Raw genomic sequence first — 25,566 nt, forward strand, 5'->3', positions numbered from 1 at the left:
AGCCTCGGCTGTTGCTGAACTTTGCTGTTGGCTGCTCTGAATCGTTGCATTGTTCGTGCAATCTCTCATGTTTGCACGATCCTGCAGGATCTGGGTGGATGAAAGGTGCTCTGCGCACAAAAGCCTGGCTCCTTTCAATTTCATTCTGAAATGATAGGGGTTAAAATACCTCCAAGTGGGTTTGATATCGTTGCTTTACTGAAAAATGAGCTTCTAGAAGGTGTTATCAATTATTACCTGGGAATTTTTTGCTTCCCCAAAATGATGTTATTCAGCTGGAAATATGCTCCACTGCAGTTTCTCTGGGAAGTTTTCACCAGTGTAAATGTGGGCTGCAAAAACAGCCCTTAGAGCACTGTTGTAGGATTTACTCACTGATAACTGAAAGCAGTGTATATTTTGTTAAAAATACCAAACCAAATTTTTGCTTGCTTCCCTATACATTTTATATGGACATGCATATGGACATTTTTCTAATTGGTATATTTGTCATAGAATCATAGAATGATTTGGAATAGAATGGTTGGAAGTGACCCTAAAGATCATTGAGCTCCAAGCCCCCTGCTGTGGGCAGGGACACCTTCTACCAGACCCAAACTCAAACCATTCTGTTCTGTGGTTCTGTAATGAAGGTGTATTCTTCTCCAAAAAGTGTCTCTGAACCTCTGACTTAAAAATAAAATAATTATTTAATGGCAATCTACTAGAGTTTACAAACAATTTTATCAACACTGTATAGGAAATTTGCTAATGATTGAATCTGAGTATTGTACAGCTGTACAATAAAGGGTGGAGGCTGTCCAGTATTCTAAAGAGAAAGTGTAATTCAGATTCCTTCAGATACTATATTAAAAAAAAAAATCTTAGGACTGAAAATCAAATCTATCAGGCAGCACTAGTCAAGCAACTTGCCAGCCAGTGTGATTAAATGAAGATGAAGATTATCTTCAAGGAAAATCTTGAAGAGCAATGGAACATTGAATGAATACAGAACTCTTTCTGGGACAATTGTTGAAAATCTCATATTTTAACATGGATGTATTACCCAAGAAAACCAGTGGTGTTTCTCTGTAAGAAAACTTTGTATTTTTTCAGGTTATAGACTGAAAGATCTTTAAAAATATCTTCTTTTTATTCATTGAGTGGCTTTAATTCTTTTCTAGGTATCCCAGACCTCCAGAAACATATTTGTCTCTCAGAGGTGCAGCATTGTGGTGCAAATGTCAGTCCTTGAACATCCTTCTTTGCCCTCATTATTTGGGAGTGTGCTAAGATAAAAGGAGTCCTTTTCTCTCATGTCTCTTTCCTCCCCAGTCTTGCTTCTCTTAAAACCAGAATAATGTTAGTGGCAAGTGTTATGACCATCTTTCAGGATTTACCCTGAAAAAAATAGATTCAAGTTCTTAGTACATTTTCTTGGTAAGGCTGATGCTGGTCAAGTGAAATTGCAAGTGTGTTTCCATTTGACAGGATTTGGAATGACCTTTGCTCATTTTCCACAGGATTGTCTGCGGAACATTTACCATAGCCATGTTTATCAAAGTAGTTTTTTTCATATTTTCCACTTTTTGAAGTCTGGTGTTTGGCCTGAGAAGTACTTTGTTAGTAAACAAAAGACACCAGAAACTATCAAAGATAAATATGTAGGATAAACACATGCAGCAAAAGTGCTGATAGTAATATTAACATTTTGGTAAAGGACAAGTGGATCAGAGATGTGTTTTTGGAGAAAAATTAAGAAACTTTTCATTAAGTATTTCATCTGACGTTAATCTGACCCGAGCTAAATTTGAACTGCCCTGGAGAAAGCAAAAATCTGTGCCACACCGTGGGACATCCAAACTAAGCAATCCCCCAGATAAAAGATTTAGCACAAAGTTAGTTTTAAATGAAAGAAGACCAGCACTTTAATCTTTTTGCTTGATTTCCCTTTCAAACACAGTCATCCATTTAGTTTCCTGCTGTCCTCATGAAGAATTTCCTCACGATGAAATCAGGGTTCGGAGATTTATTATGCAACGAGCAGAACAGGTTCAAGCTGATAAAGGCTTCCTGGGTGAGTGAAGGATGCTTAATGCTAGGAAAGATACTCCTTTAATGTGAGGTTCTTGACCATTTATTATATAAAAATGTTAATCTGATAGTGTTTTTAATCTGCTTGTTATCAGCAGCGGCTGCTTGGTGTTAAAGACAAGATAAAAGGCAGAGCTGAAGAAGCAGATTTGGGGAACATTCGCTCAGTTAACATGCTGGTTGCAACACACCTTCCTCCCATTTATCTGCTCTTCCAGAGTGAGGAGGAGAGGGATTAGGCCTGAGATAAGGCACAGCTTGGTGGGCTGGTTGGGCAGCGGAGTGCGCGCTGAAAGGACACGGCGCCGCGATAAATGTTGGGACAGTCATTTCCCAGGAAGCTGCAGAGCAGAGGATTTGCTTTACATGCCATTTCGAGGAGTTCTCCTAAAGCAGAATATTTAATCCTTCCTCGCCCCGCCACATCTCCCACCCACCGAAGAATTTGTGAAGCCAAACTTCCTGGATATTTTTCATCCGTGTTGTGCTCTGGGCTTTTTCCAGCTAATGTATGGGCTGGTCCTCACCATGAAATTTTGGCAGGCAAGAGACACTGTGATTAGTCCTGCCTTTTGTGCGTGCAAAACCAATTGCTGATGTAAAATATAGAGTGGCTGTCAAACTGGGCTGAAGTCTTTCATGGATTCAGGAGTTATTGGTGGCCTGGAGGACAAGCACTGTTATAATATAAGCCTTGAATTCTGAGAAGACCAAGATAAAGGTTATCTCTGTCTACAAGACAAAAATACAAACTTTTTATTGTGGGATTTGGCTCAGCAGTAAAGTTTTCATATTTGAGTTGACGCAAATATCTGCAATCAGTCAAGTAGCTGGACAGAAAAGAGCTTGCTCATTTCAGAAAATGTGAGGATTAAAATCATTGACCCTAGGATGAAGCTATGACCAGTCCAAGCTTTTCTTGCCTGAGGAGACATGAACTCATTTCCAGTAGTGAATCCTGCATATTTCCCACAATCTAGTAGACTACCATAGCAACCAGCCACCTTTTTACTTTGGGATGATCTGATTTTTACCCAAAAGAGATATTTACAGTTATTATTTCTGTTGAAATCAATAAAAAAGTCATATTTGTCAATGCAAACTCACACTGCCAAGAAACTTCCACAATGCTGTGGGCTGATGGTAAGTTCACACAGCATTTGGTCTGAATAGGTACAGCCTGTGCAGGCACAAGCACACTGTGTTACTGTGACTTCAGCAGGAGCAATGGATGAACAAGCTGGGTGCATCTAGGGGCAACCTACACATTAGGCAAATAAAGCATTTGAAATGACTTTGAGGTGCACAGGCTGAAGTTTGCACATGCGTTCGTGTAGCATGGATGTGAACTGGTCAGTCACAGATGATGGGTAGAGCTGGATGGATGCTGTGCTTGTGCTGCCCAACATCTCCTACTCAATGGATTACCAGAAATCCTGAATCATACCTTGTAGTCAAGTAGGATTTCTCTATCTTTGAGATAGAGAACACCTTGGTGTAAGGACTGTTTAAATTAGGGTTTTCTCTCAAATTCAAACCTGGAAGCTCCTTATTCAAGCACCAGATAGAGAAGCCTCCATTTATGCTGCTTTTAGGTTGAGAACTTCAATCTTTTCTCCAATCTTTTCTCTAATCTTTTCTCCAATCTTTTCTTCAATCTTTTCCTCACCAGCTGAGGAACCATGTGTCTAGACAGGATGTGATCACTGCTAAACTGATTTCTCATTGATCTGAAGACTTAAAGTCCTGCCATATTAATTTAATCTTGACAAACCAAGAAGTTTCTAATGGTCACAGGCCCGATCCTCCCAGAGTGCAAAGAGTATTTTGACAGTGCTCTCAGGTACACGGTGTGATTCTTGGGCTTGCCCTGTGCAGGGCCAGGAGTTGGACTGATGATCTCATAGGTCCCTTCCAATTCAGCATATTCTATGATTCTGTGATTCTACCATGGGTACAAACCTCTGGTCTCAGGCAGAGGACTAATAAGATTGATTACAAAACAAACTGGAAAATGTCCAGTACTGACCTCCCATAGATGATCTCATCTAAGCCTATATTCCCTCCCCAGGCAGTCATCTGAATAAAGAGACTACCAGGCACTAAATGGATTAAAAATGGGCAGCAGAATGTATGACAGAAACTTTGGTCCCTCTGAGTTAATGGAGGCTCTTAGCAGATGGATTCCAGCTGATCTCTAGTGGGGTAGGACACAGGGAGGAGAGAAGAAGAAGAAAAGCAGTCACAGACACAAAGCCCATGGCTTAATGCGTCAAGTCCTACATCCAAAAGCAAATTGGAAGTCTGTGCAAGATTCAGTGAATTGGAGTAACGTGTGTTGTTCACCAGTTCTGCTAAGTAAGCAATCAATATATTTACTCCCTCGATAGAATACAATTTTGTGGTTGTGACAGTGGTACTTCTACTACTCTGTGAAGAAAATGACTCCATGGAGTCCATGATCCCTATCTGGTCAGAGCCTCCATTCTCTGGAAGATATTTTTAAAGATAACCAAAAATCATAAAGAACACTTGCACTGCACCAAAGCCAAGAAATTCAGATGCACAATAGAATTTAATGGCGAGTAATAAGCCCGACCTATTTTACTGAGATACTGCCAAGTCATCTGGATAGTTTCAGCAGCCATGCATCACTTCTGCAACCCTTACATGTAGCAGACAGTTGCCAGTAGATTCACATGAAATTCAGCTTTTTGTTGAATTTTGCTTCATATGGTTTTTAAAGGAAAATCTTACCCTGTCAAGTTTTTGTTGTTGTTTGTAGTTTTGTTTTAATTTTTGCTGTTCATGCTTATTCAGGTATGTGGCTATATTTGAATGTTCTGAATGCAAATCTATCTACTCACAGAGCTCAGGCTCAGGCTGATCAGCAGATAGCAGTCACAAGATACTCTTCTATCTCATTAGCAATGGAGAAGGGAAAGAAGAAAGGAAGGTGGGAGTCATGAGGAATGGACTTACAGCTTGAAGTGAAAAGAAATCATGGTGATGAGACATGTTTTTGCAAATCTACATCCTGGATAGGAATTTTCTGCATCCCCTGTAGGATACAAGGGGAAGATGAGAGAAAGAGAACAGGAGAATCTCTTTGCTGGAAATCTCTTTAAGGTCTTCATAAAATCATGGCAAAACCAGCCTAAAGGAATAGTGTACTTTTTGACCATTTCAGTTTCTTATTGGGAGATTAATGAGAAGAGTTTGAAGCAGAAGATTAATGTGGTCTATTCTTATAACCTGCTCCCCTCCTCATAAATCTCCCATTATTACATACACACTAAGCAGCATGTTGCTTCACCTTCTCTGAGACATGAGTCCACCAACAGATCTCTTTCATTTGCTCCCCTGTACTTCCCAGAAGACAATACCCTACTTAAATAATACCTACTCCTCTCCCAGATGTTATCCTCTTCTCCTCTGGCAACACCTCACCACTACTAATGAACAAAGAGACCAAGCAAGGAAAAGAAATTAAACTCATGGAATTATCAGGATCAACTCCCTGAGTACAGATATTTAAATACAGTGTGGAAATCAACTGAAATTATACAAAATTAATAAGTTTGATTTTTGCTTCTCTCTCACTGGTAATTTTTGTACTTTATTTTATCTTTTTTGTCTTGAGAGGAATAGTTTCACTCGATCTCTTGCTCTAAAGGAGTCTGCGTGGTAACGTCACAGATGGCCACCACCACCTCAGCTGTCAAAGGGAAAGCTCCCATAGGAGGGAGAGCTGACAGCCCAGTGGAGTCTTGTGTGCTTGAACTTCAGCACTGCAATTATAGCCCAAACACAGAGGAGAGCAGACACATCTCTCTAAACACCTCATCACTGTGTTCCCACAGCGTGCCTGGGAGAAGAAATCATAGCTGCATTTTGATGTTATACAAAGATAAAGAACCAGCTAGATGAAGTGATTTATTTAGGGTCACTAAGAACATCTCTAGTTGAATCAGAAACAGAGCTTCAGTACCTGGAGCCCTGTTCCAGTTAACAGTTGTATCTGCCCAGGTGACAGACTACACTTTCACTCCACAGAATAACAAAATCAACTCTCCTGAATACACCCTGTTAGAAATGTTGTCCCCTGTAGCAAGATTGCAAGAGATTCACAAGCCTCCTACGTGCACAGAGACCAGAACAACCCTGCCAAATGCTGTCCTAAATTATTCTTGTGTAAAATTCATTGGGTACAAAACAGGAATAGTAGAAAAGGCGGAAGGAGATGAGCTGTTCTTGAAAGTTTTTTCTTATTATGCAAACACAGAGTCCAAAGATTTTCCAGGGAATTGTTGTGTTAAATAGCCACAGTTGTAAATGGCGAATTCATAAATGAATACAAATGTGTAGCTGTCATAACTGGCAGATGACACTTCCTGAAGGATAAGCTTGTACTCTTCCCCAGCGAAGGCGGCATGCAAGAGTTTCATCTCCTGAGACTTCTAATGTACAAATTCCTTGGCAATTCTTCCTAAGGCGGAACTGTTTTTAATTTAGAAGACGTCAACCTACTTGTACTACTGGGAGAAATTAATAAGCCAAGGATGCAGGTTGGCTGTACTGCAATACTGAGTAGATATGTCTCCATTAATTGCAGGATTGCCTGTGCTCACTTAAAAGCTGTTCTGTCTCAGAGCTTGATCGTGCTGCCTGTGCTCAGTTAAAATTCCCTCGAGCTTTTAACACCTTTTCTGCTGCTGACCCCTCAGGGGTGGGTTTGTTTCATGTCTGCATGCTTCCCATGCTGAACCATATATTTCTTCTCTCTGTATGGCAGAGATATGAATATAGATAACCATATGTCCTCTAATACTAAGCTGTGTTTCTCTAATCTGTCCTAGACATTGAGAAAGGCAATTAAAGCAAAGAGAATCTAAAAGCCATATTCAAGTGACCTAGGTTATAAACAAGACTTTGGATTCTTATGTTCACCTGGTTGCTATAACCAGGCCCTACATGGGGAATCACTAAAACCAGCTTTCTCCACTGACCAGATATGGGCACTTCATGTTGCTTGAATACAGCCTTGATAAATGGGGCAGAATAAGTCTGTAACAAACAAACAACTCCCCCCAAAATAACAAAAAAATTCCAACAAACAAACAAACAAAAACACGAAAAAAAAAGAAGAAAAGAAAAGAACAAAATAAAAAAAGAAAAAAGAAATAAAATGAAAAGAAAAGAAAAGAAAAGAAAAGAAAAGAAAAGAAAAGAAAAGAAAAGAAAAGAAAAGAAAAGAAAAGAAAAGAAAAGAAAAGAAAAGAAAAGAAAGGAAAAGAAAAGAAAAAAATAAAAAAGCAAAGGAGATGTTTAAATTCACATTTCACCTCTCAATCTGATACTTTTCTACCAATTTATGACACTGCTCCACCTGAAGTTATCCAAAGCCCCTGTGCAGGGGAGAGGGAGCATTTACTGGAGTTATCAACCCATCTTTCAAGTTGGAAGAGAACCCTGGTCTAAAGGACTGAATGCAGTGTTTAGGCTTGCAGATATTCTGGCAGATTTACAATGTCTGCATGTGCATGAGGATAACCAAAGTCCTTCAGTTTTCCCTATCTACTCTGCATGATTATTCCACCCCAATAAGCAATCTATTATCTGCTGGACTGACTTATTCCCCACGTTTAGGAACTCTATTCATGCTACTAAGTGAATGATACTCTCTAAATACCAGACATATATTATGTACAATTAACTTCCTAAATCTGTTAGGGTAACAAAAACTTGCCAGAATTAATGCTGTGTTCCCCACACATGACCTATGTAAATGTTTCTAAATGAAATCAAATTAAAAAAAAAAAGAGAAAGGATAAAAAGAAGATGCTTTCATTCTTCAGTGAAATTCTGTACAGCCCAGGCAGTGGGTAGTTTTTTCGTTGATTTCTTTTTTTTTTTCCTGAATAGGGTTGAAGTCTTTGCTATGTATGAAAGGAAAAGATATTAAATTTTGGATGGTCCTATATATAAGAACAGAATTCAGAAGGTGCACTAGAAATTAACCAGAGTTTTGTTTAGAAGGTGATCTTCTACTACCTTAATTATTCCTAAAAATAGTTTAAACAAATGGAAAACCATTCTATTAAGTTGCAATCAGCTCATTTAGTATTATTTGAATATTTGTTTTAACTGAGGTTGATTTGAGATTTCTAGTCAGATTTTGACCACAGGTCAAATGCTGTAAGTGAAACTACCCCAAGTTCCCACTGACAACAATAAAATAAATTTTTGCATGTTTTCTTGTTTTTTTTTTTTTTTTTTTTTTTCCTGACCATTGGAAAACTGCATAAATGTTGTCAGCTTTTCATGGGGAGCAGTGTCATAACATAACATTTTCACATATTACAAAAAACCCAAACAACCCACCTTTCTAGAATTTCTTTCTGTATGGTATAAGTTATCTAAAGAATGTGCAGTCAATACTTTGCAAAGATGAACTATCTTTAAAATAAAAGGACCAACCTTTCAGGTCTGTAATTTTGAATAACAGAGGAAATTTCACACCCCTAAACAGGAGCTTGCCATTGACTTACAATTATATCCTTTTAGAGTGTGGTCTAGTATTTGAGATGACACCAGACCAAGACTCAGATGTTTCACTGAATTATTTATGACCTGGGACAGATACACCTGCTCTCCCTGCCTTTCTCACTTCTCACTCTTTGTATGTCACTCTTTTTCAATGGGACCTGTTTAGGTCGAGATTTCTTTCTTTATGTGCAAGACCAAACACCAAGAAACCCTGACTTTAAGCAGGAATTCTAAAAAAGGAATTTCAACAATAAACAACATCCGCTACACAGTACAAATGGCTGCAAAATGGTACATAGAAAAACAATGTGGAAAAAATTAATTTGAGATATTTAAGGTTCAGAAAATTTGATGATTCAGTCTAATTGGGTGCATTAAACAAACTATATTCAAGGGATATGCTCCTGGCATGCTGTAAAAGCCTTTTTCCCCCTTTTTTAAAATGAGAAATCTGGTTAATTAAATTTACTTACTAAACAGCTTGTATTATAACAGTAGAAAATGACAGATGTCTTTCATAAAATTAGTCATATTGTGGTAATTTTTCCCTCTCCCCCAAACATTGTGTGATTATGGGCATATTTTCTCCTGTTAAAAAGCTATCTGTCATAATTGGTAACAAGTACTGTGCAAAAATGTTCTGAAAGCAAAGGTGTTCTGCATGAAATGTAGAAAAGTTTTCCTGTGACAGATTTTCTCATTGCCATTTTATTCTGTGGGCTGCTAGTTGCTTGCAGAACACTGCATAATTTTAAAGGCTTATACTTATAAAGGCCAATCATGTATTAATTCATTTGGTATTCATTGAGAGACCTTTAATCATGATGGATTAATTTATTATAAATGCGGATATAATATGTTATTTCATAATATCACTACTGTAATTTAGCAATTAAACAGTCTGTTATTATTTCAATCACTGCCCAGATCTGTATCATGACACACTGTTTTGCTCCACGGTGAATTATTTTATATAACATATAGGACAATGGATTTTTTGGAGAGTAAACCTTTGGGAAAGCAGAAATATATAAGGTAATACTTGACTCTGATATTCTGCTTTGTCTCTGAGATGATTAATCCGAAATACTTAGAGCCAACTAGTCAGAAGCTTGCAGTGATTACAGATCTGATCCAAAGCTGGCTGAAGTCAATGATGCACTCAACACCTTGGACCCTTTTGTCAGTGAGAGGGGTGTAAATACTTATCAGGAAAAAGATGTGGAGAGGCTAAAAATCAGGCAGGTGCACCAATTAAATTCAATCTGAGCTAACAAGCAGAAATGGTCAGATACTAGAAAATCTAACCTGTTATTTGAAAATTTAAACTGTTGTTTTTTTGAAAGCTGAGCAAGTGCTGACCTGTATTCATGTTCCACTAGACAGACAAATACAGAGCTTCCCAAAGGATCTGGGATGAGGCCATTTTACCTCCATTCTTAAACTGCATTCTTTCACAGTGCTTGAAACTCAGAAGAATCAGTGCACATTTATGCTGATCCAATTTTACCAGTGTCAGATGTTCAAATGTTACTGTGACCCACATGGAAAGGCTCTGGGGAGAATCTGGATCAGAAGAATAATTTCCTTATTATGGATGTGCAAACTATGGTGCTTGGAAAAGAGATACCTTGCTTTGGTACCTATAATACATGTGGAAAGATAAGAGGTAGAATTTCTGGAAAATTATTCTCGGCCATTTCCCTTTGTTCTTACCATTTGGCCTCATTTCTTTGTCCAATATGTGCTGTTTTCATTTTGGAATTGACAGCATAGCAGCATACAACTGATAGAACTAAACCAACTGCCAAAAGCTCTAAAAGTTCCCTTCCCTTCCCTTCCCTTCCCTTCCCTTCCCTTCCCTTCCCTTCCCTTCCCTTCCCTTCCCTTCCCTTCCCTTCCCTTCCCTTCCCTTCCCTTCCCTTCCCTTCCCTTCCCTTCCCGAGGGGAGAAAAGGTGATAGAAGTTGCCAAGTCTGTACCTCTGGCTGGACACTGGAGAACAAATTGATCTGTTACTTTGAGCTCATTTTTTAACCTCCCTCTATTGACATTTAAGTAACTGATTCTTCTCCATCATTGTTAGCTGTCTTTTCTCCTGCCTGTCAAGAGCTTGCTAAATTAAGATTCACAGCCCAGGATAGTTTTCATATGAACCCAAAAGAAGTCAATATGTTTACTTAGATAAATGGTTATTTTACAAGGTAGTGTAAAATGCATAATTTTCTGTGGTATATAAAGCCATGAAGCACAATCCATCATGAGTGACTCATTTAATCTCTGATGTATCAATGGATGCCTTCTTCAAAGAGCAATCTGGAATAAGTGGTTCACATTAGGAGATCTGGAAAAAAGCTGCACAGCGAGCAAGTAAGGAGACCAGAATCAAAATGATGGCAATGTATCCTCGGTCATAAGACAGAGATCACAAAATCCTGTTAAAGCCTCCAGTGTATCACGTTCCTTTTCCAGGATTCACGCCCTCAGAAGCATTTTCTGCTCCTTTTCCTTCTCACATTTGGACTGGATTACAGAGCTATCTGCAACTGGAGATGAGGAGCATTTTTACAGGCAACAAATCTACTAGAACCAATGGTTTTAATCTCTCCTTGGCTACAGAATCAAAGCCAAGTTCTTTGCAGGTGCAAATGGGATCTGCTCCACTGCCTTAGGTGGAGTTTCACTCATTTACACCATTAAAGAATTTGGCACTGAGGATGTTGAGATCAAAAGGTTCCAGTTGGCAAGGAGATGTGCAGAAAAGAATCTGTCTGGGGAAATATTCTGAGAAGACTCATCTATTCTGTGAAAAGAGAACTTACCTCACCCCGGAGGAGTCTCATATTGATAAATCCAAATTATACTAAATTTTGGGACATCTCCTCTGACCCTGCTAATTCTAAACTGGGAAGTTTGGAAAGTCTGCCAAAACTGCAGAAGGAAAGCACATTGGTATGCTCCTCTATGTGCATTTTCACATCATCCTATCATATGCACATTTTATTATTTTATTTCCCCTAACATAACAATTACTGGTTGTGGAGTTGCGTTATTTGTATGTTTTATTATCCCTGTATTATGTATTGGTTTATTCCTTTGTACCCCCGTGTGCAACTTGGTTTATCCCCAGTTTTCCCGCCTTGTCCGCCCTTCCCGCCTTCCCAGTATCTATCCATCACCCTGAAAGAGGCATTTTACCCCCCCCGGGTGCCTTGTCTATCACTCGGTGCCCCTTCCCATCCATCCAGAAGCTTCTACTCAGGGCACCGGGTGATTGGGCGAGGACCTGGGGCTCCCCCCATATCCTTCCCCCATTGGACCCCACCATATCCCCCCATCCCGGAGCCACCCCCTATCCCTATCCCCATTGGTCGTTGGATACCCCTCCCTTACAGTTTATAAGCCAGTGCAAGCACCTTGTGCTTGTTCCTGTTGGCTGGCATCGTTCTAGGACATTTGGCCCCATTGGGCTACAATAAACTCGGACTTAGCCCCCAGCAGGATCCGCTCTTCATTTACCACCGCGAGGCTTGCTAGCGCTGCCCGGAACCCACAAAGGCACTCTCCAAACCCCAGCTGGGAGCGGCGGAGGGTGCCTCCATCACCCGCCCTCGCCCCAGGATGAGAGCTAGCCGGGGCTGAGACAAAGGGAACCGGGGCGGGAGCGCGGCAACTGGTGGTCTATATTGTTCATTTAATAAAATGAGGTTTGGAACATATCCTGCCATAGCTGCTTGCACAACACACACAAAAAGAAGTATCATTATTAGTAGATCTGTCTGCATGGTGCCACTACTCCATTGCCAGAAGCAAATTTCACCTCATTTGGAGTTCTTGCACATGCAACAAAGCCTTTGCCATTATTGTTTCAGAGAGAACTAAGAAAGATCTGTTTATTTGTTAATAAAAATTTTGGGAAATACAGGAAGCAGTGAAATATAAAGACTAATTTAGAAAAAAATTATCAAAACTAACATTCAAAGTGAGTAGAATAACACAATCCCCAGTCCCTCACCCCCTCTTACTCAGATAAATGTATGCAGCTGACTTTCCCAAAAGGACAGCATCAGTATATTTACACTTTTATATCTTTGGATGCTTGTTCAGAATCCAATTTGCTCCTGGACAAGGGCATATTGATGAGTACCTGGAGTGTTTATTTGGATGGACGTGCTTGCTCTGAAAGCCAGCTCCACTCCAGCAGCCCTTATCCATCCTCAATAGCTCTGTACCAACAGTCAGCTTTCTTTCCTCTAAGGAAGGCGTAATACTTTCCTCAGCCTACACTCTTCCAAGTAGCAGGAGGATTCTGCACCAGATTGGATCAGGTGTTTGTCTAAGTCCTGTGTCCATCAGTGGAAATTAGTGGATGCCTAGAGCAGGCTGTAAGATCAAGCCAAGCTTACAGAACTTTCCCATCTTCCCAAACTTCCTGGTTCAGGGATATGGCAACACGCTGAGTTTTTATCACACAGGTTAGGATACACTTTTATACTTGAAGCCATCCTATTTAATCTGCACAGACACCTGCCAGCAATTATTCCCACCTCTTCTTTTAGGTCCCCTCTAACAGGGTGCGTTAAGTCTGAAACAAACTGCACTTGGCTGAAGTTCAAATCAGTCTGTGAGTATTCTGGGGAGGATTTTCCCTTCCATCTCTGTTTCTACTAGTTATGTCTACACTGACATAAAGATCCAGACCAGGAACATGGCCTAAGAACCATTTCCTGACCATTCATAGAGCTTGAGTCAATAGCCTGCTCCCCTGCAGAGCTTTGGGCTGTGCCAAATGTCACTCTCTTAAACATTCCAGGTTTTGGGCTGGGGGACAGCAGGTACCACAGACAGGTTGGATGCTGGCAGTTCTGCCTGGGGCTGGGGGTGTGTTTGGGTGGACTTGAGCTGCACCATCTCAACATCACATGGGGCTACAGGATGGTCCTTGGCTGTTTCCTTCCTAGGACTGAGAGAACCCCAGAGACTTGTCCACAACATATTCACCAGGAGCAACATTAACCACTGCTATCACCAGGACTTTCAAAATCAATTTTTTATCACCTCCTTAAGAAAAATTTTTATTGCTCTGGAAAATTAATTTTAAGACAATGAATAAAGCTGCATAAAGAAAAGTGGAGGCATGGAAGATCTTTCAAGATGGTCCCCAAACTAGTTTTGCAGCATGTGAAAATTAGTTCCTTTTGAAGTGTTTCCTGTCCTGCTCCAATGTCATTTATTCTGTCATAATGTATTTTGTGAAAGTCAAGCAGAGAAATACATTTATATAAGACAAACCACTAGTAAGGGTCATAGACTTCCATTTTTATTTTAATAAAATCTTTGAAGACTAACTCATACAATTTGTGAATCACACTTCATGAGAAAGACTTCCCAGAGGTTTTTAATAATTTGAGGTATGAAGCTGACTGGAAATACCAGAAAAAAATAACTGCTTCTGTATGCTCAGTCTTGTATTCAACCAAAGATAAGTGGCTACATGATAAAAGTATATTCTTATCCTGATGGGGGAGAAGAACATAAAGAAATTTAAACTGTGACAATGTTTTTCTGGTTTATGGTGCTCAAATTGTCTTTGTATACAGAGGAGGTTGATTATCCTTGTCTAAATTATACAGATTTTTCTTAGATAAACACACCAGCTGATATTTCCATCTTTTTCCAAAATAAGATATCTGTGCAATAAATTATGAAATAACCTGAAAAGCAAGAAAAATGTAACTGAAGAAAAGGAGTACAAGGGCAGGGTATGGCCTTCCAGAACATCACTTTATTGGCTTATTTGAAATCAGAGTTCTTGATTCCGCTGCAAAGAAGCAGGAGCTGGATCATTTTATGTCAGCAGTCAGAACTGGGGAATGTCTCATGCAGGGACACAGTATTGAACATTTTAGATGTCTAAGTGCTCATATTCTTTATTATATCTGTTACTACCTGTCTGCATAAAACTTAGAACTGCTGCATCCTTGTAAGCAATTTTTACACCTTTTAAACCAAAATGGGGTGCTTTGCTGCAAGAATACAAAAATTCCTCCTTATGAAATATGGTTATCCCTAGTGTAGGAATTCCTGCCTGAAATGATTTTGTCTGTGTGGTGTTAAAAAGTTGTACATGTTGAATCAGTAACTTCTATCACTCTCAATGATTAGTGGGGCTCTAGAGGCTATTATTTGCCATTCTGAGGCAGATGCTCACCAGACTTCAAGGGATCACTCTGATTTATATCAGCAGAAGGTTTGGCATGCCTATGTGAGTGGAACTGAAGTTGTTCTCAAGAAAACTGAAAATGAGCACTAATGTAAAAACCCCTACATTTTAATGTAGTTCTGTTGTGGGTATAAATACACTTGTGTGCCCAAAAGAAGATAGTTGCTGAGTTTATTAAAGTGTGCCTATTTTTCCAGTGTTTATTCAAAATTAATTTGCTAATAAAGATTTCAGCTGTGGTGGAGTCTTTATCCTACCATAACAGGAGCTCCTGGCTTCATAACTTCACTGGAGCAACCCACATGATGAATATGAGCTGAAGAATAGAAGCCAAATCCTTCTAGGCTCTGCATATTTGTGCTTGCCAGAAAAATTATGGCCAGTCGAAGGAGCAGGAGATGGAAAGTAGCCACCTCTGCTTTGGCACTTCTCAGAGCCCACCGAGGCCACTGTGCAAGCCTTTACTTGGATCTGCATAAGAACTTTCTGAAGCTGGATACTGGAATTGGGGGGCAGCAGGGACTGCTTATTTATGAGTTACTTAGCAGTCCCTGATGCAGCAGTTGCTGTAAGGCATAGCCTCAATGCAGCTTATTCATACTCCTGGCAAAAGTTATCCTCCTGGGAAGTGATGTTGCTGGCCAGAAAACAAGAATACTTTACTGCTTCTCTCACAGAGTGTGAGTATATTCACTCTGGGGGCAGTTTTAGCATCTGGCCCTGTGCCTGGACATCATTACTATTGGGCACTGGCACTGCACACAGCCAAGCTGACCAGAGCCTGTGCTGAAAAGATTACATTCTCCCAAACCAATATTTTCAATTTGGCCCTAATGCTTCTGACAGCAGGAAACTTTTGGAAACACCACAGGCTCTGTTTGCTGTATGCAGCATTACCTGAAAAAATCCTGGTGAATATCAAGAGACTTCATGAAAACAAGAGGATGCAGAAATGCAGTCCCCTCTAGTGAGGTGCGATGAGCTGAAGTGAAGCAGTTAAAAAATATATGCTCCACATGGCACAAAAGCTCAAACTGCATTTAAGCAGCTCTTCTAAAAAACAGCCTGGCTACAGAGTTTGGGGTAACCACCAGAACTTACTTTAAATACAGAGGAGAATATTTTCCTGCTTATACTGCAGCTTTAGCGTTTATAAATTTAAAAACATCATCCTATCTAGAACTGGGGCTGACAACAGACAGCAGCACCACGTGTGAGCATAGCCTGAATCTAAAAGGGGAGGGAGCTTTGAGTTTCAAGATGCAAGCACTCCTATTCATGTCACAACTGCAGTTAAGTGCTTTGCTATATCTGGGCATAAAGGAATATAAAGCAGCTAAAAAAAAAAAAAGGATAGAAATCAGAATATCACTGCATTTATGGCATCTCATGTTGCTGGATTTCTAGAAACAGAATTTTTTAGTTTTCTTGGCAGAGGCCACTGACTGGAAAAAAATGTGATGATACTCCAGCAACAAAACATTTTCTTACTTGCTGAGCTTAAAACATTTCTGTGGTTGCAGTGGCTTCTATGGGACTATTCCCATACCATAATCTTAAGCACATAATTAAGGGCTTTACTGGATCAGTGCCTGAAAAACCAATGCTGATTTCTATTGAATGCACATTATGTTAGGGACCATTTGTAAGCTCATTAAAATCAACAGAAAGGATCCAGCAGATGCTGGGCCAAGCCTCCTCTCAGGACTTTCATCAGAGAAACAACGTTGTCTCTTGTTTACACTTCCACGGGTCACTGAGTTCCCAGACTTTGAGCCATTGATTACATCGTATTATCAATTAAGTTAGAGATTTGCCATCAACTTAAATGGATACAGGGTAGAACATAAGGAAATAAACAGCAGAATCATGTTCAGTTTGTGATTCTGGGTATTGGGTACTTAAAAACAAACAGAAAAACCCGGCATGCTCACGAATTCACGGACACAGAAAAGCCTCTGCTTTAGTGCACTGTGTGTGCTGTGAAATGGACATTGCATTTCTGTGGAACAATATTGGACTTTCACCCTTCCTCCCCTTCCCTCAATCCCCAGACTCATAAATCCTCCATTTGTCTCACCTGTAGCTACAATAAAGCCATTCTCAACGGTATTAACATCTGCTGTGGTCATTCTTCTGGGGTGAGAAAGGCAGAACATTTTCATTGCTCCTTCATTTGTGAACACTAGTTAAGTAAAGCTGTCACTTGTGTCCAATTATGGGTGAGTATTTTATAGCACAGTCTCCTTCCTAAAGCTAAACTGACACGGCCAAGCCCCATTTTACAGGCATCCTTAAATTCTTCCAAGCCATATTTAAAACCCTTATGCTCAGAGATGGCAGGTGCCATGTGTTTTCACAGCTACATTAACAAATGCAATTTTGTGGCAACTTGACCACGCCAGTGAAGCAGTAAATTTCTGTAATCTCTGTGGTTAAGAATTTCACACAGGACTTTGCTGGGAATGTGTAAAGCCCATTACAGAAGCACGATGAAGATAAAATTAAAATACCTTTACAGTAAAAGCCAAAAAAAAGAGTGAAGTCTCGAGATTTTTTTTTTTCTGCTAGAGCAATGAAACGTGTCAGAAGAAAATGCTGAAAGAGAAAAAAGTTGCTTCGCTGAGCTCACCCAGCCTACTCTCCTTCTCAAATGACTGCCACTAATTTAGGTGAGAAGAGGTAATTTGGCTTACACAAATGCTAACGCAGGCTTATCCTAAAGCATAACTGGGATGAAAAACTTTATAAATATATTTTCTTAACCCTTGCTCCTTGTTACAGTACACATACTGTCCTCACAAATCTTTCTGCAGGCTTAGGGAGATGATGGGCAAAACCTCTCTAGTCCCAGGCACGTGCAGGGTGCATTGGTGCATCTGCACACCAGCACAGCTGTTTCACTCACAGGATCTGCATTTTCCAGCATGAGCTCTGTTATTGGAGATGAGATACCTTGGTGCTACTCAGGACAGCTCAAAACCCCCCAGCTCCAGTACCTCAGCCACTGTGGAGGTTGGGAGCATAATTTACCAGTCCCTGAACCAGAGGGTTGTGCAGCATCATTGGATCATTGAGTTAACCTCCTTTGGAAAGGGATCTGTGGTGAAAAATGGGGCTGATACCACTTTCCATTCTCCTGAACATTTCACCCAACTCCTCAGGACTCCACAATGAGTCGAGGGAAACCACTGCCTGAGGAGAGATTTATACACTGAGAGAGACCCAGGACTGAGTTTCTGATCTCCAACAGATCCTGAGACAGACGTAAGATTTTGCAAGAAGGTATCTCAATTACCAAAGCAGATGAAAACCAGCAGTTGAATCCTGTACAAATTCATACACTATTTTTTTTTTGACCTGTAAGTCATTTCAGCAGATATTTCCCAGATTTCCTATAAAATCATGTGTGTTATAGATTATTTTCTTTAGAAAAGAAAGATGTGATTCCAACATAATCACCTCACTCAAGGGATTGTATCTCTTGGAAAGTAAAGAAAACAAACTGCTCAGAATGCAATACTAGCCAGGGAGGGAATTGCATTATGGATTGCTCACAGACTCCTTCAGCAAGTTTTACCACAGGGTTTGGGCAAAACTCGTAAAGAGCACAGATAAAACAAGAAAACATCTTTGAATGCCTATAGTTTGTTGTGAGACAGAAGTGCTCTGCAAGATACACTTAGCAGCTCACTCAATCTCTTAAGACTTCACACAAGCACGCAGGGCTGGGGAGATCAGCTCACACGCTTCTGCACGCTGTGTGGCTGCACTGAAACCAAAAAGGCTATTCACAGAGTGGCCCTTTGAAGTCAGTGGACTTTTGTCATTGATTTTGAGAGGCCCAGGATTTCATTCGCAGTGTGTAAGGTTAAGCATGTGTATAAGTCCTTGCAGGATCAAGGCTTAAATGTGTAAACCTGTTCGGCAAGAGTACCCATCCTTTAATGTCCTGTGAATGTGGTCTCTTACTTTGTGATACTGGATAGGCAGCCTTTGCTCTTGAGTGCAAAAGCTTCATTTAGTATGCACATGTCCTTCATAATTCAGGGACTTAGAGTGCAGGGAAAGAAAGGTGTTGGTAGAGCCGCGAGCTGCTTGTTAATGGAGCGCCCATGGAAAACATCAACTGCATCAGATTGATTAAGAGCCACTATTAATTGATACTTCTGTCTCTTGTTATCCAAAATGCAGTCCACGGGCCCTCTGGACTGCTCACTGTGTTAGTAGCTGGTACAGAGTTTATACATTAATCATTGGAAAAGCAAATGTGTCAGAGACCCAATCCTGCATTCAGAGCTCTGTTATTATGTGAGCGGTTCAAGTGCATCATAACATATTTTCTGCTGGCTTCAATATCTAGCCACTCCCATTTCAGAGTTCAGGTTCAGATTACAGCTATCTCAGCCATGTGTGATGATCATAGGATCATTAAGGTTGAAAAATACCTCCACGATTATAAAGCCCAACCTACCTTGACTGAATAACACCATATTGAGAAGTGGATCAACAACTGAGTGGACAGTCAAATATTTTATGCTTAAATGAATGGCAAAATCCAGTGTCTCTGACTTAAACCAAGCCTACATTTAATCTTTAAGATGCTGAAGGTTATCTACGTGAAGAAAGGAATGAATCCGAAAGGGAGACCTTTTTCTGACAGTAGAGTGTGTTCCTATTGCTGAATGTCTCATCTGTCTAATGAGGTTTTATGTGTCCAACAGCCATACTATGAGTTCATATCATAGAACCACAGAATTACAGAATATTCTGAGTTGTAAGGGACCCACAAATACCATCAAGTTAGGCTCATAAGTTTATGGCCCATACAGGGATTGAACCCAAAACTTTGTCATTACCAACACCATGTTCTTATATACATATTAATATATATTTATGTGCTGACACATTTGCCTTTTAAATTAACTAGATTTTCCTTGAATATAAACCTGAGTGATGCTGATTGTGGTCATCCTTGGGTATCATTTCCTCTGCAAGCAAGGCTGCTCTGGTGCTGCATCCCTCAGACCATTTTAACCCTCTGCTCAGGTGGGCTGTGACCCATCAGCATTACCCACAGACCCTCATGTCACTTACCATGGACTTGGACATGAAAACAATTGCATGGGGCCAGCACAGGGCCAAGAGGACACAAAAAAACCCTCCAGAGATGGCCAGGTGTGCTGAAGGTGTGAAGTACCTTTGGGAAATGGGGGTTGCTCTGCAGAACACAATTTTTACACTCTTAATACAGCTTTAGCTCTAAAAATGTAGGAAGACAAAGTTTCAGTCTGAAAGCTTTCAAGCACACAAAGTGTCCTCTGGATAAGAAAATTTACATCAGGAAGATCAACTCATTATGATACTGGTGCCTAAAATAGGTAGACTTCATTACATTCATGGAGTTTCCTGAGTTTGGGATTTTTTATAGCATTGAAGCATGACTTTTAAATGCCACTGGCCTACTAAGTAGAACAAATAAACCAATCACAGCACCTCCTTTCACTAGATCAGTTCAGCCTAATAAAATTAACCACAAGGAACAAGATTAATTAGACACTAAACGCATTGCTTGGAATGCACTTGTGACAGCTTCCCCCCAGCAGCCCTGGAGGACTAATGATATATATGAGTGACACTATGTCAGTGATGTATGGACATGCCTATGCAATCCAGTCCTAACTGCACGAGGATCAGCCTTGTTTGAAGCCCACTGCCAGGTTTATGAGGCTTGATAAGTCAATAGTTTTTCAATGTATGTAATTTATGGAGTTTTAAGTTCTCTGTCTTCATTAAGTAATTACAAGAGCTGTCTAAAGTAAGGCAACAGTTGAGAAAATTTGCGGAGGAGAGGAAATGAAATGGTCTGAGTTTTGAATATGACATCTTTCCATGGGATTGTAAGGAAACAGATGTTAAAAAAGCACCTGGTTGTTTTTCTGACTGTAATGAGATCCAGAGGTGGATCACTCACATATCGGTGTCTACAATATAGGCACCAAAATTTGAATGAGATGAATCAGATGATTTGGTGCTCAAATGTCACGGACAGAGAACAATCACCTTTTTGGATAATACAGAGGCAGTTGGAGGTTCCAGACTGAGACGGCAAATTAAAAAAAAATATACAGAACTTTTGGGTTGCTCCCACTTTGTTGCTGTTCTCAAGAAAGATGACAATACATGTCTTTAAAAATGTGAGTAGGAAAGATGTGGCTTTAAGAGTTCAGAGCACATCAGGGCAGGAACTGAGTTATCAGGCCATGGGACATGCAAAACAACCCCAGGAAGGCTTTGTGTGATGATAATTATGGTCTAGAAATGAACTCTCTGGGCTTCTAGTTCTCTTTTCTCTTTGTTTCCTTCTTGCTCTTGCTCTTGCTATTTTACTGTTTACCTTAATAGATAAAATATTTATATTCTTAATTCTTATCTAGTGATCAGATAAATACTGTGATCACTATTGCCTTGGGGTGATGAGAGTCATAAGGAGGTTTTAGATTATTTTTAGGGTTCTCTGTACTCTACACAGGGTTAGGAGCCCCAAGGACTCTGAAGTGAGCCATGTGCACATCACAAGGAGATGAAGGACTTGTGACTGGCTGCCAGACTTGTGGGAGAAGTGTGTTTAGGCAGGTGGTAGCTCAATATGTTATCAATCAGGTAGTGGGGGAGGATCAGAGACTCGGGGTCACTCTGAGCCTACGTACAGGGCTCTTGCAAGAGTGGTTCTTGCTGAAAGACCATGGCTAATATGTTAAATCAAATGGAAATAGAGCAAGCCCCTTACAATGACATAAATCATTTGCAGTTAGAAAAGAAATCTAAGAGTCTTTTACTCCTAGGATGAAATGGAATAATTTGCAATGGTTTAAATCTAAGAATTTTACTGAGATTCTATCACACTTGAATTGAGTTGACCAGAAATGTAATGCTAACAAGTAATCTTGTTCAGGGGTGGAGGTGCTATGACATTCTTTCGCAATTCTTCAGAGTCCTGAGAAAAATCTGGGAATTTGTCTTCTCCCAGGAGAAAGCGACTGATGAAATCCCATCATTATTGCCCATGGCAAGTCTGTGATTTACCTTAATTTTACCTGCTGTGTGCGACTCAGACTTGCAATGACTTTATATGGAACGTTAGAGATGTGGAAGAAATACAGAATTATGCTAGCTTTTTGCTGTAAATGAAATTCACAGTTATGCTATCAAAGTTTCTAATTATAAAATTTCTTTAATATTTTATTAGTAGGAGGGGAGGAAGATGCTAAAACTTATGGTATTTCACAAGTAAGATTATGGGTTGATTTCTGATTGGTTGACAGGACCCTCATAATAAACTTCATAATTTTATATTACATTCCTCCAGTGATGATAGAAATTCTTTGTGTATAATAGCACCATTTCTATTCAGGAATCTTGTTAACAGTTGTAAACTCAGATTATCATTTTTATTAGCCTAGTGTTTTCTTATTTCTCGGTTACTGACAGGAAATTACAGCAAGTTTTCTGGCTTGCTTTTCTTTTTTTGTTACAATGAAAGCAGTTGCATTCAACTAGAAATTTCTAGGCACTGAATAGGGGACAGTATTGCTGGAAGCCAACATCAATTTAAAGTGCACAGATTAATTAAAAAAATATATATTTAAAGACTACATTCAAAGAGGATGTAGACCAGTAGATTGGGTTAGGGTGGATTTTTTTAGTTAAATGCACAGGTATCAACTTTGCTGTAGCTTAAGAATTTAGGAATCCATTCTTGCCACAAAACTCAGCATCTCTACTCAGCATATGTTTTCATGTTGCCTCATAACAGTAATTTTGACATCACCTGTGTGACCAAAGACCCCTGGCTAAACTCCGACTTTCCTCCCTGCAGCCTCACCCACAGCTGAGATGCCCACCATGGACAGTGGGAACCAACCACCATGGACTTCTCATGACTTTGGCTGATTAGGAAGCTCAGATGAGAGTATTGGTAGTTGTTTCACCCCATTGGGCCACTTGAGCATTGTAAAAGCACTGTTTCTAGGAGAATGTGAGACTATAAATGCATAATTTACCGACAACAGCCTACAGTTTATTCATATTACATCAGATACGCTTCTAACTGTCAGTTGATACTGATTGAATAAAAACTTATTTCCATAACAAGAACACTTAATTCAACCCTTTTCTTCTCTGGTTATAAATGGATGGGAGTTTAGGATTACAAGGGACAAAGCCTAATTTTCTGGGCCTTGCAGACCTTGATGTTGGTGTGGGGGAAGGCAAGTTTTCAGGGCAGAAGCAAGATGTGGGAGCTCCAACGCCCTCATTTCCCAAGCCAACAGTATTTTCTGCATAAGCAAAGTAAACCTTCAGAAAAGTATTGCAGTGCTTGAAACTGAGACTGAAATAGGGAGTGATGAGCTTGTGCAAGTGCAGCACCCTTAACTCTCTGCCCTAACAAAGTTTCTGTGAGAGGATGTGATTTTCCATATGGCACTGGCACATCCTCTCCCCCTCTCCAGCAACACAGAAAGGACTTTGTGTTCAATCCCATTGCTCCTCTTCACCCTCCTTGCACAACTTCTCTCATGATATAACAATATGCATTTGGCAACACAGACTTTTAAATCTGGAAAGTCTAATGTATCAATGTGCAGATTATTAGTTTCTTTGAATGAAATTAAGGAAAAGAGCTTTCAAGGAGATAGAGGACTAAATCACACTGGTTTCCTAACTCTATTCAATTTCTCCTAAAATCCCCATCCTACTTCAAAAAGTTTTCATCAGTGTGACCACAAAACAACAACTAAGTGTAAGAATAGTGCTTATTCTGAATACTGCAGTAAAAGCTACAGGATCCAGCCTAAAGTGCAACAAGAATTAATTGCAGTTGAGAAAACAGAGATACTTCAGCAATTATAAGATCCAGTCCTGCCAGTACTCAGCAATTTTCTCTTAAATACATGACCAGCTCAGTCTTCCTGTTGGTTTCAGTAGATGTTGTAGCATTCAATACCGGGCAGAACTACATTCAGAAAGCCTGAGAAAAACACACCATCGTTTAAGTTTTCTAAGCTTAAACACAAAGCAAAGCACATCTCATTTGCTAAAAAAAGAAAAAAGGAGAAAATGTGCTAGTACCAGAAAAAGACTAGAAAGGAGACCTTGGAAATCAGGGTACTTGCAAGTCAGGAATGTAACGTGTATAGTACAGATTTGATTGTATGTGGCAGGCTGGTATTCATAGGAGCTGATCCACAGCATCAAACTCATTCCTTACAAAAGCAACGCCTGGTATTTCATCTCAAAGTTTGTCAGCTTCTTGCAATTAGCTACTACAATGGTATGACAAGGTATGGAGTGAAACACCCCTTCCTCCCTTCTTCAGAGGAAAAATGCAAGGGACAGCAAGAACTTTACCCAGCATCTGACAACAATAAATCCTGGATACACCGACCCCACTTGATGAAGATAGAAAAATATTTATTTATTTAAAAAAAAGTTTCACTGTTGCACTTCTCTACCTAGTAAACAGCTGAACAGGCAGGATGATACCCAAGACCATCTCCTCCACCCCCATCTCCACCCCCCTGTCGTATCAGTGCTTCAGGCAACGTTCAGAGGGAAAAAAAAATCACAAACACAACCCCCCCAGCTCAAGTATCTGTTCTGATAGGAGCATGGAACAGTAACCAAAAAACAATCAAGTCCTCATTGTCATAGTGCGACAATCACAGCATCTCTTCTGTTGAGCAAATAGTCAATTCATAGAGAGAAAAGCATCATGAGGACAGACACGAAAGCTGTTATTCCCCATTTTAAGTAATAGGAGAAGGTCACATATCAAGCCGTTGCACCTTTTCATTACCTCCTAACCCTCCACAGCAGGGGAACCACACTTATGACTGCATTAGATATACAAAAGCTTTTCAGCTCCAAAAAAGGAAAAGAAAATATGAGGAAAGAAAAAAAAATAAATTAAATTCATCTTACCAGCACGTTACAGCACCAACTTGCTTGAAGGAACGTTGCCTTTACAGGTTTCTCTTTTAATTATCCTGGAAGCAGAAGGGGGAAAAAAAAGAAGACGACGAAGCAGGGTTGTTAAATTAGTGTGTGCTCGAATCTTTTCAGTTTGTCGCAGAGTAGAAAAATACCAAAAAAACCACAACAAAAAACCGAGAAAAGAGAGAGAAAAAAAAAAAAAGGAAAGGGCACTCAAAGAAAGAAAAAAAGCAAAAGAAAGCTCAGTAATTTAAATTTGCTGTCAGTTCAGGCAGCATCGCTCTGTCCCGCCCCTCTTCCCACTGGGTTCTACTACCTGCAGGGCTGCAACTGACAGCTACTGTGCAAACAAAAAAAAAGGCAAAAAGCATGCTGGGACCATGCTGTCTGCTGTCTGAGTCTCTCTCCACTTCTGATGACTGAAAATCATTAGTGAAAAGGTTCTGTTGTTGTTTGCTGAGATTTTTAAGTTAGGTTCTTTGCATGAAATGTAATTTATTTTTAATTGATGCGGCGCGGCACGTGACGGAAACTGGTGGTTGTGTTTCTCAGCTCTCCTCAGAATGGAAACTAACCTGAACAGATTGATTTTAATAGTATGGTATGTGGAGAATATACACAGTCCCTTACTGTGTTGCACTTTGCAGGGATGCAGTCAGCCCTCCCCGTAACACCTTGCACAAAAATTCTTATCTGAATTGAAAGTCAGGAAAATATGTCGACAGA

General features: G+C 39.9%; 1 protein-coding gene across 6 annotated transcripts in view; it reads right to left on the reverse strand.

The window, feature by feature from the left end:
• CELF2 (CUGBP Elav-like family member 2) overlaps window positions 1-25,295 on the reverse strand; it is a 547,425-nt gene extending 522,130 nt beyond the window's left edge. For 3 of the 6 annotated variants that reach the window (XM_021530962.4, XM_021530961.4, XM_031506833.3), the window contains exons 1-2: window positions 25,157-25,295; window positions 24,829-24,893 (exon numbers count right to left, since the gene is read on the reverse strand). The gene's annotated coding sequence lies outside the window, so the exon portion shown is untranslated. The other 3 variants (XM_077783683.2, XM_085568362.1, XM_021530959.4) reach the window with 1 other exon arrangement.
• Window positions 25,296-25,566: the final 271 nt, after the last annotated feature.

This window comes from Lonchura striata, chromosome 1A (assembly GCF_050655825.1).
Source record: "Lonchura striata isolate lonStrDom1 chromosome 1A, ASM5065582v1, whole genome shotgun sequence".
Classification (NCBI taxonomy): Eukaryota; Metazoa; Chordata; class Aves; order Passeriformes; family Estrildidae; genus Lonchura; species Lonchura striata.